Below are 16,845 nucleotides of genomic sequence, written 5' to 3' on the forward strand. Positions count from 1 at the left end.
TTGATTAGCTCTAGTAGTTTTCTGGTAGCACCTTTAGGATTCTCTGTATATAGTATCGTGTCATCTGCAAACAGTGACAGCTTTACTTCTTCTTTTCTGATTTGGATTCCTTTAATTTCTTTTCCTTCTCTGATTGCTGTGGCTAAAACTTCCAAAACTATGTTGAATAATAGTGGTGAGAGTGGGCAACCTTGTCTTGTTCCTGATCTTAGTGGAAATGGTTTCAGTTTTTCACCATTGAGGACAATGTTGGCTGTGGGTTTGTCATATATGGCCTTTATTATGTTGAGGAAAGTTCCCTCTATGCCTACTTTCTGCAGGGCTTTTATCATAAATGGTTGTTGAATTTTGTCAAAAGCTTTCTCTGCATCTATTGAGATGATCATATGGTTTTTCTCCTTCAATTTGTTAATATGGTGTATCACATTGATTGATTTGCATATATTGAAGAATCCTTGCATTCCTGGAATAAACCCCACTTGATCATGGTGTATGATCCTTTTAGTGTGCTGTTGGATTCTGTTTGCTAGTATTTTGTTGAGGATTTTTGCATCTATGTTCATCAGTGATATTGGCCTGTAGTTTTCATTCTTTGTGACATCTTTGTCTGGTTCTGGTATCAGGGTGATGGTGGCCTCGTAGAATGAGTTGGGGAGTGTTCCTCCCTCTGCAATATTTTGGAAGAGTTTGAGAAGGATAGGTGTTAGCTCTTCCCTAAATGTTTGATAGAATTTGCCTGTGAAGCCATCTGGTCCTGAGCTTTTGTTTGTTGGAAGATTTTTAATTACAGTTTCAATTTCAGTGCTTGTGATTGGTCTGTTCATATTTTCTATTTCTTCCTGGTTCAGTCTCGGCAGTTTGTGCATTTCTAAGAATTTGTCCATTTCTTCCAGGTTGTCCATTTTATTGGCATACAGTTGCTTGTAGTAATCTCTCATGATCGTTGGTATTTCTGCAGTGTCAGTTGTTACTTCTCCTTTTTCATTTCTAATTCTATTGATTTGTGTCTTCTCCCTTTTTTCCTTGATGAGTCTGGCTAATGGATTATCAATTTTGTTTATGTTCTCAAAGAACCAGCTTTTAGTTTTATTGATCTTTGCTATCGTTTCCTTCATTTCTTTTTCATTTATTTTTGATCTGATCTTTAAGATTTCTTTCCTTCTGCTAACTTTGGGGTTTTTTTGTTCTTCTTTCTCTAATTGCTTTAGGTTCAAGGTTAGGTTGTTTATTTGAGATGTTTCCTGTTTCTTAAGGTAGGATTGTACTGCTATAAACTTCCCTCTTAGAACTGCTTTTGCTGCATCCCATAGGTTTTGGGTCATCGTGTCTCCATTGTCATTTGTTTCTAGGTATTTTCTGATTTCCCTTTTGATTTCTTCAGTGATCACTTCGTTATTAAGTAGTGTATTGTGTAGCCTCCATGTGTTTGTATTTTTTACAGGTCTTTTCCTGTAATTGATATCTAGTCTCATAGCATTGTGGTCAGAAAAGATACTTGATACGATTTCAATTTTCTTAAATTTACCAAGGCTTGATTTGTGACCCAAGATATGATCTATCCTGGAGAATGTTCCATGAGCACTTGAGAAAAATGTGTATTCTGTTGTTTTTGGGTGGAATGTCCTATAAATATCAATTAAGTCCATCTTGTTTAATGTATCATTTAAAGCTTGTGTTTCCTTACTTATTTTCATTTTGGATGATCTGTCCATTGGTGAAAGTGGGGTGTTAAAGTCCCCTACTATGATTGTGTTACTGTCAATTTCCCCTTTTATGTCTGTTAGTATTTGCCTTATGTATTGAGGTGCTCCTATGTTGGGTGCATAAATATTTACAATTGTTATATCTTCTTTTTGAATTGATCCCTGATCATTATATAGTGTCCTTCTTTGTCTCTTGTAATAGTCTTTATTTTAAAGTCTATTTTGTCTGATATGAGAATTGCTACTCCAGCTTTCTTTTGATTTCATTTGCATGGAATATCTTTTTCCATCCCCTCACTTTCAGTCTGTATGTGTCCCTAGGTCTGAAGTGGGTCTCTTGTAGACAGCATATATATGGGTCTTGCTTTTGTATCCATTCAGCCAGTCTGTGTCTTTTGGTGGGAGCATTTAATCCATTTACATTCAAGGTAATTATCGATATGTATGTTCCTATTCCCATTTTCTTGAATGTTTTGGGTTTGTTATTGTAGGTGTTTTTCTTCTCTTGTGTTTCTTGCCTGGAGAAGTTCCTTTAGCATTTGTTGTAAAGCTGGTTTGGTGGTGCTGAACTCTCTCAGCTTTTGCTTGTCTGTAAAGGTTTTAATTTCTCCATTAAATCTGAATGAGATCCTTGCTGGGTAGAGTAATCTTGGTTGTAGGTTTTTCTCCTTCATCACTTTAAATATGTCCTGCCACTCCCTTCTGGCTTGCAGAGTTTCTGCTGAAAGATCAGCTGTTAACCGTATGGGGATTCCTTTGTGTGTTATTTGTTGTTTTTCCCTTGCTGCTTTTAATATGTTTTCTTTATATTTAATTTTTGATAGTTTGATTAATATGTGTCTTGGCATGTTTCTCCTTGGATTTATCCTGTATGGGACTCTCTGTGCTTCTAGGACTTGATTAACTATTTCCTTTCCCATATTAGGGAAATTTTCAACTATAATCTCCTCAAATATTTTCTCAGTCCCTTTCTTTTTCTCTTCTTCTTCTGGGACCCCTATAATTCGAATGTTGGTGTGTTTAATGTTGTCACACAGGTCCCTGACACTGTCCTCAATTCTTTTCATTCTTTTTTCTTTATTCTGCTCTGCGGTAGTTATTTCCACTATTTTATCTTCCAGGTCACTTATCCCTTCTTCTGCCTCAGTTATTCTGCTATTGATCCCTTTTAGAGTATTTTTTTTAAAATTTATTTTATTTATTTATTTTTGGCTGTGTTGGGTCCTCGTTTCTGTGCGAGGGCTTTCTCCAGCTGTGGCAAGCGGGGGCCACTCTTCATCACGGTGCGCAGGCCTCTCACCGTCGCGGCCTCTCCCGTTGCGGAGCACAGGCTCCAGACGCACAGGCTTAGCAGGTGTGGCTCACGGGCCCAGCCGCTCCACGGCATGCGGGATCGTCCCGGTTCAGGGCTCGAACCCGTGTCCCCTGCATTGGCAGGCAGACCCTCAACCACTGCGCCACCAGGGAAGCCCCCTTTTAGAGTATTTTTAATTTAATTTATTGTGTTGTTCATTGTTGCTTGTTTCCTCTTTAGTTCTTCTAGGTCCTTGTTAAATGTTTCTTGCATTTTGTCTATTCTATTTCCAAGATTTTGGATCATATTTACTATCATTATTCTGAATTCTTTTTCAGGTAGACTGCCTATTTCCTCTTCATTTTTTAGGTTTGGCATGTTTTTACCTTTCTCCTTCATCTGCTGTGTGTTTTTCTGTCTTCTCATTTTGCTTATCTTACTGTGTTTGGGGTCTCCTTTTCGCAGGCTGCAGGTTCGTAGTTCCTGTTGTTTTTGGTGTCTGTCCGCAGTGGCTAAGGTTGGTTCAGTGGGTTGTGTAGGCTTCCTTGTGGAGGGGACTAGTGCCTGTGTTCTGGTGGATGAGGCTGGATCTTGTCTTTCTGGTGGGCAGGTCCACGTCTGGTGGTGTGTTTTGGGGTGTCTGTGAGCTTTTTATGATTTTAGGCAGCCTCTCTGCTAATGGGTGGGTTTGTGTTCCTGTCTTGCTAGTTATTTGACATAGGGTGTCCAGCACTGTAGCTTGCTGGTCTTTCAGTGAAGCTGGGTCTTGGTGTTGAGATGGAGATCTCTGGGAGATTTTCGCCATTTGGTATCATGTGGAGCTGGGAGGTCTCTTGTGGACCAGTGTCCTGAAGTTGGCTCTCTCACCTCAGAGGCACAGCTCTGATGCCTGGTTGGAGCACCAAGAGCCTTTCATCCACACGGCTCAGAATAAAAGGGAGAAAAAATAGAAAGAAAGAAAGAGGATAAAATAAAATAAAGTAAGATAAAATAAAATAAAGTTATTAAAATTAAAAATTAAAAAATAATTATTAAGAAAAAAATTTTTTAAGTAAAAAACAACAACAAGAAAAAAACGGAGGGACAGAATCCTAGGACAAATGGTGAAAGCAAAGCTATACAGACAAAATCTCACACAGAAGCATACACATACACACTCACAAAAAGAGGAAAAGGCAAAAAAATAATATATCTTGCTCCCAAAGTCCACCTCCTCAGTTTGGGATGATTCGTTGTCTATTCTGGTATTCCACAGATGCGGGTATATCAAGTTGACTGTGGAGCTTTAATCCGCTGCTCCTGAGGCTGCTGGGCGAGAGTTCCCTTTCTCTTCTTTGTTCGAACAGCTCCCGGGGTTCAGCTTTGGATTTGGCCCCGCCTCTGCATGTAGGTCGCCTGAGGGTGTCTGTTCTTCGCTCAGACAGGACGGGGTTAAAGTAGCAGCTGCTTCGGGGGCTCTGGCTCACTCAGGCACGGGGAGGGAGGGGTACGGAATGCGGGGCGAGCCTGCGGCGGCAGAGGTCGGCGTGACGTTGCACCAGCCTGAGGCGCACCGTGTGTTCTCCCGGGTAAGTTGTCCCTGGATCACGGGACCCTGGCAGTGGCGGGCTGCACAGGCTCCCAGGAGGGGCGGTGTGGATAGTAACCTGTGCTTGCACACAGGCTTCTTGGTGGCGGCAGCAGCAGCCTTAGCGTCTCATGCCCATCTCTGGGGTTTGCGCTGATAGCCGCGGCTCGAGCCCGTCTCTGGAGCTCCTTTAAGCAGCGCTCTTAATCCCCTCTTCTCGCACACCAGGAAACAAAGAGGGAAGAAAAAGTCTCTTGCCTCTTAGGCAGCTCCAGACTTTTTCCCGGACTCCCTCCCGGCTAGCCGTGGCACACTAGCCCCCTTCAGGCTGTGTTCACGCCGCCAACCCCAGTCCTCTCCCTGGGATCCGACCGAAGTCCGAGCCTCAGCTCCCAGCCCCCGCCCGCCCTGGCGGCTGAGCAGACAAGCCTCTCGGGCTGGTGAGTGCTGGTCAGCGCCGATCCTCTGTGCGGGAATCTCCCCGCTTTGCCCTCCGCACCCCTGTGGCTGCGCTCTCCTCCGTGGCTCCGAAGCTTCCCCCCTCCGCCACCCGCAGTCTCTGCCCGCGAAGGGGCTTCCTAGTGTGTGGAAACCTTTCCTCCTTCACAGCTCCCTCCCACTGGTGCAGGTCCCGTCCCTATTCTTTTGTCTCTGTTATTTCTTTTTTCTTTTGCCCTACCCTGGTACGTGGGGAGTTTCTTGCCTTTTGGGAGGTCTGAGGTCTTCTGCCAGCGTTCAGTGGGTGTTCTATAGGAGCAGTTCCACGTGTAGATGTATTTCTGATGTATCTGTGGGGAGGAAGGTGATCTCCGCGTTTTACTCTTCCGCCATCTTCTCCCCTCATTGCCCCTGTTTACATTTCCTGAAGCAAGAGACAAACGGGCTCCAGGACTACATATTTATCACCGGACTCCTGTCTATATTTCGAGATCTGCACCTCAATATAAAAACCAGCAACAGAAATAACCAGACATTGGACATTTTTTATGGCAGGGACAGAGTAGGACTAAACCCTGTTAAAAGATCAAGTGGTCATACATTTCCCATCCTTGGGGCAAGGGAAACATTGCACCTTGGGGGGTCAAAAAGGAGGGGGCACCACCCCATAATATGTGATGCTAAGGCCTCTGGACTGTAATCCATCTTGGAAAAAAAGTTGCTCACGTGTGTTGGGGAGCGTCCTAGGGCAGGTCAGGTGTGGAAAAAGAAACCAGATAATTGGCCCAAGGTAAACAAAGACCCAGAAGAACTGCCCGGTATAATTGACTTAATGGCCTCTTTTCTGCGCTCCTCATTAGGGAAGATGCCCACGCCCACACCCTTCCTCTCCGGGCGGGCATCTCTGCCTTGCTTCTATCGTCACTAAACAGTTTCTCTGTGTGCTCTCCCACTTGTTGCTGTGCTATGTCTCTAATAATAAACTTTGTACCTGTTTTTACAGTTTTATCTCCATAAGAAATTCATTTTTCACTGGGGGCAAGAGCCAGGGGGCGTGGTGGCTAAGATTCCTAGTTTTCATCCAGGCTACCCAGGTTCAATTCCTGGGCAGGGAATTAAGATCTTGCTTCACGCTCCCCACTCACTGCTGCCTCTCAGAGATCAGTTTCAGGGAAGAGTTTTTATAGGCAAAATTTGGGGTGGGGGGGTGGCTGCAGAGTGTGTGACCTTCCTCTGACTGGTTGGTGGTGAGGTGACAGGGTGGTGTTCTAGGAATCTCGATCAGCCTTCTGGTTCCAACCAATCTGGGGTCCAGGTTCTTGCGCCCACTGTGAATTTACCATCCTCCCGACCTGGGTGGGTCCCTAGTTCCTGTAGAAGACCTCAAGAGACCTGTATCAGATAGTTATGTATATTCCTTGAGGAGGAAACTGCACCCTGCCCCATGGCTGCATTATTGTTTCTTGACTGCCTTTCCTTTGTTTCTGCATTTCCTCAGTCCTCTAATTAGTAACTATTTGAATCTGCCCTTCGGAACTCAGTGAGGAGGCTGAAACCTTTTTCCTACAAACAAGAAATGGGGGGCATGGAAAGGCTTTTGGACATGGGAGATCCCCACAGGGTCCTGCTCCATTTCAGTGCCCCGTTTTCTTTGATACTCCTCAGTCTTGAGAGGAACAAAGGTGTTAGACAAGAAAAGGAATAATATTTTTGATAGAGAGGTTAAAAATAAACTCCCCAGAGGAACTTGGTGTTAAGGGGATGTGTTTTCAAGGTGTGGCCAGGTGTAATCCTGTTATAGGATTTGGGCTTTAGTTGGGTGATTTGTGGGAAGATGGGAGGAAGCAGGGTTTGCTCCATATTGAATACTGTTAGCATGGGCAATTGTATGATTGGAATAAGAAAGTAACAGTCATTTCCTTATGAAAAGAGGAAGATGTTTAAAATTTTGTAGGTTGCACAGTGACCTTGTTTTTCTCTGTGACTGAACAAAATCCTGAGGTAGCCTGTCTGAAGTTGATATTCTGTATCTGAGATTGTTTATTTCCAACGTGAGAACAAATCAGTCAGGCTGTGAAATCCCTATAACAGAGAACAAGAAAAGAGAGCACTCTGGTCTTTTAAGCTGTAGGTGCAAACCTGACTGGGTATCAGAGTGACTTTAACAAAGTTTCTGGAATTTTCTGTAGCTCAATTTCTCACTTAAAAATGGGACAAATAGGAGTTCTTCCTACATGGGTTGTCCTAGGTTTTAAATGAGAAGTGCAGGTAAAGCATTAAGCCCAGTGCCTGGCACATAGTAAATAATACATGTTAGCTTTTATCAGTCCATCACTCTCAGCATTTTTATCATCTGCCTTATTCTTTTAAATAACTGCAGACCCTTTCAGGGTATGAATGGATTATTATAAATAAATGTTCTCCAGTTGATGGACATGAAATTGGCTCCAGTGTTTATTTATACACATAATACTGCAGGGGACATCTACATGTCTATATCTAATCCAGTAATATCTTGGTATACTCTGGGGATTGGTTCCAGGACCCCCGTTCATACTGCAGATGCTCAAGTTTGTTATATAAAGTGGTGTAGTGTTTGCATATAACCTATGCACATCCTCCTGTATACTTTAAATCATCTCTAAATTACTTAAGTTAAACACCTAATACTATGTAAATTCTAGGCAAATGTAACAGGGAAGAGCCAATTTTGACTCCATGTTGGATCTGTTTCTTTGACTTTATTAGCCTTTGCTTTTCGTTGCTTTTGTTATTATAATCATACATAATGGCCTGACTCAGGGAACTCTACCCACCTGTGAATGGCTGCAATAAAGAAGAAATTAACACATCCCCTCCCTGAGGCTGGCCATTCCAGGAGATGTTTTGCAAGACTGATGGTCTTTTTACTTCCTCACCGCTTGTCCCTCTCTGATTCTATAAAAGAAACGGGCATCCAGACCCCGATAAGATAGTTATTTTGAGACACTAGTCTGCCATTTTCTCATTCGGCCAGCTTTCCAAATAAAGTCATATTCCTTGCCTCAACACCTTGTTTCTGATTTATTGGCCTGTCATGAGGCGAGCAGAGTTAGCTTGGACTTGGTAAAGCAAATACGCTCAACAAATTTAAGTTTTGCTTTTGGAACTTTCTGGAAAATTTTTTCTGAATATTTTAATTCATGGTTTGTTGAATTTTTGGATGCCCAACCCATGGATACTGAGGGCCAACTATTTTGCATCACTGTTTGTGTATTTCTCTAATAGCTATTCCTGTAAAGGCAATTGCTCGGTTTAGAAATATACTTGTACATACATATCTAATTTTGCTAACGCCTGCCCTTTTTCTTTGAAAAGATGCTTTACCAATTCATATTTCCAATCATTTATGAGAAAACTCTTTTTCTCCACACCCTTGCCACACGGAATAGCTTCTGTACTTACCATTTATTTTTGACAACAATCAACCCCTTATTGAGAGATTTCTTCAAGTGAGTTCACACTCATTGACTTAAGTGACATCCTGGAAAAGCTTAAATCATATGATTTTTCTCTGTTCTCTTCTTTTTTTTTTTTAATTTTAGTTTTTTATTTTTGGCTGTGTTGGGTCTTCGTTTCTGTGCGAGGGCTTTCTCTAGTTGTGGCAAGCGGGGGCCACTCCTCATCACGGTGCGCGGGCCCCTCACTATCGCAGCCTCTCTTGTTGTGGAGCACAAGCTCCAGACGCACAGGCTCAGCAGTTGTGGCTCACAGGCCCAGTTGCTCCACGGCATGTGGGATCTTCCCAGACCAGGGCTCGAACCCGTGTTCCCTGCATTAGCAGGCAGATTCTCAACCACTGCGCCACCAGGGAAGCCCCCTCTTCTATTTTTTGACTACTGTATTTTCTCAGGTAATCTGAGCCAAGTGCAGTGCAAATATATCACTGTTGCTTGGTGGCTGTTGTTGCCTGCTGGGTTTGATGCTGAGCAGGGCCCTGTGGGACTCCTGGGCACAAAGCCTTTCTGTGTCCCCCATTTCTTTGATTACAGGAAATAGCCTTCATTCAGACTCCATGACCTTTCCGGACTTCCAACGGGCAGAGATTATCAAGCAGTTGCTAATTAGGGAAGGGAGGAGATGTGAGATCAGGGAGAAACAGTCAAGAGAAACAATAGTGAAGCCTTGGGGCAAGGTCCTGGTTTTCCATCCAACAGATACACACAAAGATATCGTGGAGCTGTTTTTCAAATACTTGAAACCCCCTCCACGTGGGAGAAGTTAAGGATTAACGATGGTATGCTGCCCACAAGCACGTAGACCCCACACCAGTTGGAACCTGAAGGTTGATGATGTTGACTCCTACTTATCTCACCACCAACCCATCAGAAGAATGTCCCCAAGCTGATCACGCCCTCTTTGAACAATTACTATAAAACTTCTCACCATCCTCTCCGGAGGTGGAGGTGAGGGTGGGGTGGGTGGGGCACAGTTTTTGAGGCGCTAGCCTGCTGTGTTCCCTCTTTGCCTGGCAAAGAAATAAAGCTACTGTTTCTCTTTCCTCCGAAATTCTGTCTCCATATTTCTATTCAGCACCGGGGTACCAAAGCCGAGATTTCACGCGTTCTGTTTGGAAGGAAGTCACTCTATGCAGCCTACACTTAAGGAATGGGGAGTTATGCTCCGCCTCCTGAAGGGCAGAGTATTTATGTAAATTGTTTCAAATTCTTCCGTATGGGAGTTTTCTCTATTCTACCCCTCTTATTATTCTATCATTTATATCAGTATGGACTCATGGGTATTTTTTATACTTTATATTATAGTCCAATACTAGGTAATTTATACTGTTGTTCAAATTGTTCCAGCTTTGGCCATTGGAACCACTTTCAGTTGGTTCCTGTGTCCCTGCGACATACCCTCATCAGTTTGCTTTTTGAGCACTTCCTTACTTTCTGGCACTACAAGAAAGCATTTTTTTTTTCTTCTATAATATAATTGGGAAAATGATATAACCTCTCAATATAATTACAAAAGCAAGATGTTGTAAATTGATGAATATTAATACACATTCATCTGTAACTAGGGCTTTGTATCTTGAGTTGTTTTGAGTTCACTTTCCTATTCACATCTTACTTTTACCTTGGTTTAGAATTTAACCAATGATTTTTTTTGGTAACCTTTCATATTATAAGTAAAATGAGAGCGTCAATGAACTTAGAATTACATGCCTTGTATTTAAAGAGGAAACTGAGGTACTTATTACTGATAACTAGGAATTATATTATCAAAAGACTGTTAATTCAAAAAACTTCCATGCTGAAAGAGGCAAATTTATATGTTAAAAGAAGGAAATGAAAAAGAAGCGGCTTTCAATTTACTTTTGAACTAGAATAGTCTGCAGATTAAAAGATACTAGGTCCATTTTAGTAGAGGATAAATCCCCAGTATCACAAGGATTATGGAAGAAAAAAGACCTTCTAATACTCAAAAAGCATTTCCACAGGTGTAATTAGGCAAAATAGCAGGGAATTGTACAAACAGTTATTAAGAGGAAGTTGCCATTCTCACATTTCTGGTTCTCTTATTTATTGTACATTGGGAAAGATAATAATTTCTAATGTTCTTTCAGATGTTCAAATTTATTCTTTGGTTAAGCAATAGGCAGCAATCCCAAAATGTATTACACCGTAGCTTATTTATAAACACACTTGGCTGGTACATCCAGTAGCTTTCTTCATGAAATTCAGTATGCCCAACAACTAACACTTAGTTTACTTCTTGGAAAGACAAGAACAGAGCAGAAGTTCTATGGATGAGAAAACAGAATCAACAGGAGCACTTGGACATCAACTGGAGTCCCTGGTTTTCATTTCATTTGCTTTGTTTTTCATAACTACAATGTCTGACATAAGAAGAACTGTTATAAGAAGAATACCCCCTATATTTAGTTATCATCAATCCTAATTTATTACATAACTGACCTCTTCAAATTAGTCTCCCTGAATGTTATGTGGTTTGCTGTCCACATACCTGAAGCAGAAAAGAGGGAAACACTGGCCTATTAAGAATTCAGTCAATCAGTCAATTAATCAATGCTTTCTGAGTATCTGCTCTTGGCTCAATATTGGGCTAGGAGCTGTAGTAAACAGAGAAGAAAGAAAAGACACTGTCTCTATCCTTAAGGGCCTTATAATCCACTGGACTAGATAAGATAGATACACATGAAACAGAGAAGAATGTAAGACTTTTGGTAAATCGTGATTTAAGACTGCTAAATAAAAATGTAGAAGAGGGTAGTTAAAATAGAGCTATGATAAGTCCTTGAAGGATGTGGAAGAAATAGATAAGCTGAGAACAAAGAGGAAAGTATTACAAGTCAATATATATAATGTAGAAAATTTATTGTAGGAGTTTGGCAGTGAAAGGGAGGAGGAAAATAGGAGAGCACGTAGAAAGGGTATCAGGGTTAAATAAAAAATGTCTTTCTCCTCCTTGCAGAAGGGAGAGTTATGCTGGTATAATCAATTGAAGAAAACCACGTCTTTGGGCATGGGATGATTGTGCCTCTGACTTTTCCACAAAAATCTAGGAACTGCATCAACATAACTTTGTTCGAATAAAGATCACCAAGTGAATAAGCTCAAGTTCTGAAATTCAGATTGCTAAATGTGTCCACCCAAGCACTAAAATACTGGCTGATGGTACCACCTTCCCAGATCCTATAGATTACTCATACCAAGAGCCACTGTGACCTGAGTACACTGTCACATGACAGCCAGCAAAGTGGCCTCTGCAGATTTGTAAATCTACCTACAGATTTGTAATTTAACCATATCTACGTCTCATTAATTCATCGCTGCCTTTCCTTTCTCTGGCAGCTCTAATAGCCCTTCAAGTAATCCTTGCCAAAATAATATACCTGGTTTTCTCTCCATGTGCTTTTTCCTACTTGACTTTTCTTTTAGGCCCTAAACATAGAATTTTCTTAAGCTTTTCTCTCCTTTCCCATCCATATTCAAACCACTTGGTGGTATTTCTCTAATCTATTGTCACAAACTATTATTTCCTTTTCCTTCAAAATATAATCTAAATCCTTAAACAAACACAAGGACAATAAATACAGTACAACATTGCTCTTATTAAGAAAGAAGTAGGAAAAAATAACCACCTATCTTCCTAGGAGAATTCTTACCTTTTGGCCATATCCTCTCGAACCTTAGCTATTTCATTTTGTGAGGGCAATGTCTTTATCCCTAAAGAGGAAAATCAAAATTTTAAGTGTAAAATTACCTCAGTATGAACACTAATCCTATTAACAATTACCATGCTATGGAAAATTCAAAGGAATACAGGCTAGTTGTCTGTACCAAGGAGGTTACACCTTCACTTGATCACCTTAGCCTACCACCACCAGAATATAATCATATTAACCTCAGTAGCTTACTCTTTTCTACTTGGCCTTTGGAAGATATTTCTCCTAATCTGCTTTCCAACCAATACCTGCCTCCTCCCTAACATAGTCTTTCAACTGGGAAATGAAATATGGACATGAGGAAATGATAAATGGCCTTAAAAGTATATGGAAAATGAGGTACAAAGTAAAAGAGTGGGGGGAATATGGGAAACACACCTGTACTTGTACTCTTAATAACAAAGAGGCTTTATACCTCAGGGAGAAGGAAGTAAAAGTAAACTCTCAGTCCTATTTTATGCCTAAAGCTCCATGGAAGATAAGCCTTACCTTCTAAATTTTTTGATTTACTGAGAGTGAAGGGTAAGGTCAAGGGCAACTCATAATACCCAATCTTAACAGATAAATTTCAGCACCAATGAACAGTTCCAGTAGCAGGAATTTAACACCAAGGACATGGCTAGACAAAGGTAGAATAGTATTTAAGTTGACATAGACAACTCTCAATTTAAATGATTAGCCTTATGCCCAGATTTACAGGCACTATGCCATGTAGAAAACTTTAGCCACACCTAACTCTAAAGTGTTACTCCACAAAATTCTGGAACGTGTAATTTTAGAATGGGAATATATTTTACCTAATAACAATCCTTCACTGTACAAATACTCTCAAGTGGTTATCTCATTCCTCCTTAAATATCTCTGGTGATGGGGATCTCATCACCTGAGGAGATGATTTAATTGCTTGGCTGCTCTACTTGCTGGAACATTATTCTTTTCATTGACCCCAGAACCTGGCTCTATGCAACTGGCACTAGTGGACTTAGCTCTGCCTTCTGGGGCCAAGGAGTCTAGTATTAAAAAATGACAGCGTTTGAACCACTTGAGAACAACTGTCATAACTTCTTTAAGTCTTCTCATTATTAGCGTTAAAGCCTTAATAGTACTAGTCCCCCATATAACAGGTTTCACGTTCTCTGCCACATTGGTTACACTTCTCTGGGCACACTCTAGTAACTATCCTGGTGTGTCCCTCTTAAAACATGAGACTCAGAAATTCAACACTCAAGAAATAGCTTTCTGTGCTTTGCCATGTGTTCTTTTCATTTTAGCCTTGGGAATTACTATGTATATTCATAAGTCAATGAGGAATCACTGAAATGCTTCATTTGAGGTTAATCACAGGTTTTAAGAGGCTCATGAAACACATTTTGAGAGTTGATTTGCAAATTATTTCTCATAGTACAACCATAACTTTTACTTCTCTTAACTAAAAACATTATGGAGGAAGAGGTCCATTTCCTGCCTGTGAGAGGCAGCCAATTCATCCAAAAAAAACCCAACCAAACAAAAAATCACTATAAATTAGATAAGTAGATAGATAGGAATGTATAAAAATGTGTACGTTATCCAGTGGTGCAATTCTTTCTTAATTCATTGGTACTGTTGTTGCAGTGTTTCCTCATTCAGGCAACATGTCTTTTTTTTTTTTTTTTAGAAGACACTTTCATTTATTTATTTATTTATTTATTTTAAATAGATCTTTATTGGAGTATAATTGCTTCACAATACTGTGTTAATTTCTGTTGTATACAAAAGTGAATCAGCCATATGCATACATATGTCCCCATATCCCCTCCCTCTTGAGCCTCCCTCCCATCCTCCCTATCCCACCCCTCTAGGTGGTCACAAAGCACAGAGCTGATCTCCCTGTGGTATGCTGCTGCTTCCCACTAGCTAACTATTTTACATTCGGTAGTGTATGTATGTCAATGCTACTCTCACTTCGCCCCAGCTTCCCCCTCCCACCCTGTGTACTCAAGTCCATTCTCTATGTCAACAACTTTTTTTTTTTTAATTTATTTTTTAAATTTTTGGCTGCATTGGGTCTTTGTTACTATGTGCGGGCTTCTCATTGCGGTGGCTTCTCTTGCTGCGGAGCAGAGGCTCTAGGCGAGTGGGCTTCAGTAGTTGTGGCTCACGGGCTCTAGAGCACAGGCTCAGTAGTTGTAGCGCACAGGCTTAGTTGCTCCGTGGCACGTGGGATCTTCCCGGACCAGGGCTCGAACCCCTGTCCCCTGCATTGGCAGGTGGATTCTTAACCACTGCGCCACCAGGGAAGCCCTCTATGTCTACATCTTTATTCCTGCCCTGCAACTAGGAGTATCCTCCTTCCTATCTTGCTCCTCCTCTTATATTACCAGTTTAAATCAATGGCCATAGCACCTGAGCAGATTCTTTTCTCGCTTTCATCTCCAACATACATTCCATCCAAATCCTTTCAAATTCACCAGTGAAATTTCATTCAAATTTGTTTCCCCATATTCCTTTACCTTAGTTTAAAGCCCTCATCATGTCTTACTTGGACTTTTATCACAGGCTTGAAACTGACCTATTTCCCATTTCACTCCCCTGTAACACATCTTCTGAATTACAGATCTGATTTGACTCCCCCTCTCCCAGTTAAAATCCTTCAAATGTTCTCTGTTGCCTACACTGAATGTAAACTTCTTTCATGGCACCTAAGGATTTTTCTTGGCTTTGCCTCTATAAATATCTCCAGCTTCATTTTCTTTAATTCCTGTAATACTTTGTTTTCCAGAATTCTGAACTCCTTGTAGTTTTTAGGACTTGGTTTATTCTGTCATTTTTCTCTAACTTTGCATAAATATCATGAATTGTTCTCTTTTCTGTTATGGTCAAAATGTCCTTGTCCTTTTAGTAAACTCTAACTTTCCTTTACAGTGTATTTGCAGTTGTAGGGAGAATTGGGTATTTGTTCCTTCCTGCTCCCATAGCCAGCTCCTCTACATTGTTAATGGACACTTGATTAGAATATAGTAAGTATCTGCTGAATGAATGAACACATTAAATGTCTGTTTACTTGTCTGTCTTCCTTGCTTGACTCTGAGTTCCGTAAAGATAGGAATTTTCTGTTTGGTCATATTTGCATCTCCAGCACCTAGCAGAGGGTCTGGCATATACTAAGAGGCCAGTAAATGTTAGCTGAAGAATGTTGTTGAAGAACAGTGTGGAACTGAAGTTCTGAGATTTCCTAAGGGTTGCAAGACAAGGTTCAAAAGGGGCGAGCCTGAATTATAACTCTGTGGAACTAAGTCTTTCAGTGGGCTCTCAGGCCTAAGGCAGATTGTATTTATGTAATCCTGACTAGTCCCTGCATGTTTAATCTAAAGATAATGTTACAAGAGAAAGGAGGTGTGGTTGCCATTCTGCTCTTTCAGTCCAGTCCAGCCTTTACCATGACTGGAAATTGAGAAGGTAGTCTATAAGCTGAGATCCTCAGATAAGAACTTTCTACTGTAGGGTTTAGAAAACCTCCAAAACTAAACTTGCAGACATTGAATAGAGATGTATTAGCTACCTCCCATGTGCTAAGCACTGGTCTAGTCTTGGAAGACAAAGGCAAATAAACATGATACTTTTACTTAAAGAGCTTTCAATGTACTACAAAGAGAGGGAGGAAATAAACAGACTTTTTCCACACAAATAACGAGTAAAGAGAAGGCATACCAGGCAGAGAGAACAGCAGAAGCAAAGGCACAGGGTACAAGAGTACCTGCTGTGTTTGCTGCATAGTGGGTAAGTCATTCAGTGCATCTAGAAGATTGTTGGATGGATGGTAAAGACCTGCAAAAGATGGGCCTGAGAAAGCAGCCTGTATCCAATTTGTGGAGGAACTTGAATGCCATGGTATGACATAATGCCTCCTTGTGATCCAGAGAATTGGTATCATTTCATACAGTTTGCAAGGTTTTCAAGGGAAGAAAGTTACTAAATGAAAGTGGAACACTTGCAAGGGCTCTTGAGAGGGCTACAAATGAGACAAAAGAAAACTAGATTTCTGTCAAGGCAAGCAAGTGGGTTCAGTGTTCTAGAAAAGGGTGGAATATTTTCTTGACAAGAGAATAGTAATTCTAGAGAACAAAGGAAGAAGGGAAATGGGGCTTGGTAGGGAAAGGACAGGCCGGGGAAGAGGACAGGCTGAGTTGGGCAGGTGTGAAAGAATGGGAGAAACTAGCTGATTCTAAGTAAGGTCTTAAAATTGGCACAGTGAAGGTAGAATTCAGAGATGAGAAAGGCAAGGATTTGGTAGGCAGACAGTAGGGCTATGGGTACAACAAAAAACTCAGGGTTTCTGTTGGAAGTTTGATAAAGTTATAGGGATTCTCTGATGATTCCTTCCTTCCAAGTGTTAAAAGAAAGCTGGAGGAATTAGCACTAAGCTTTGCTAGCAGAGGAAACTGGGCTTTTTGTGTATTTCACCTAAGATCCCCTAATGCTGTGGCCATGATGCAGAATCTTCCAAATACTCATTTTTCTTAATCCTCTCAATGGTTCACTTGGTCCTGGAAAAGAGTCTCAGTTGTTCTAAGTGTACTAAGATGCTGTGGCCTATTTTAATGCAACTTTTTCCTCTTATTTAATTGACCCA

The sequence above is a fragment of the Balaenoptera borealis genome, assembly GCF_965194805.1.
Source record: "Balaenoptera borealis genome assembly, chromosome: 1".
In the NCBI taxonomy this organism is placed as follows: domain Eukaryota; kingdom Metazoa; phylum Chordata; class Mammalia; order Artiodactyla; family Balaenopteridae; genus Balaenoptera; species Balaenoptera borealis.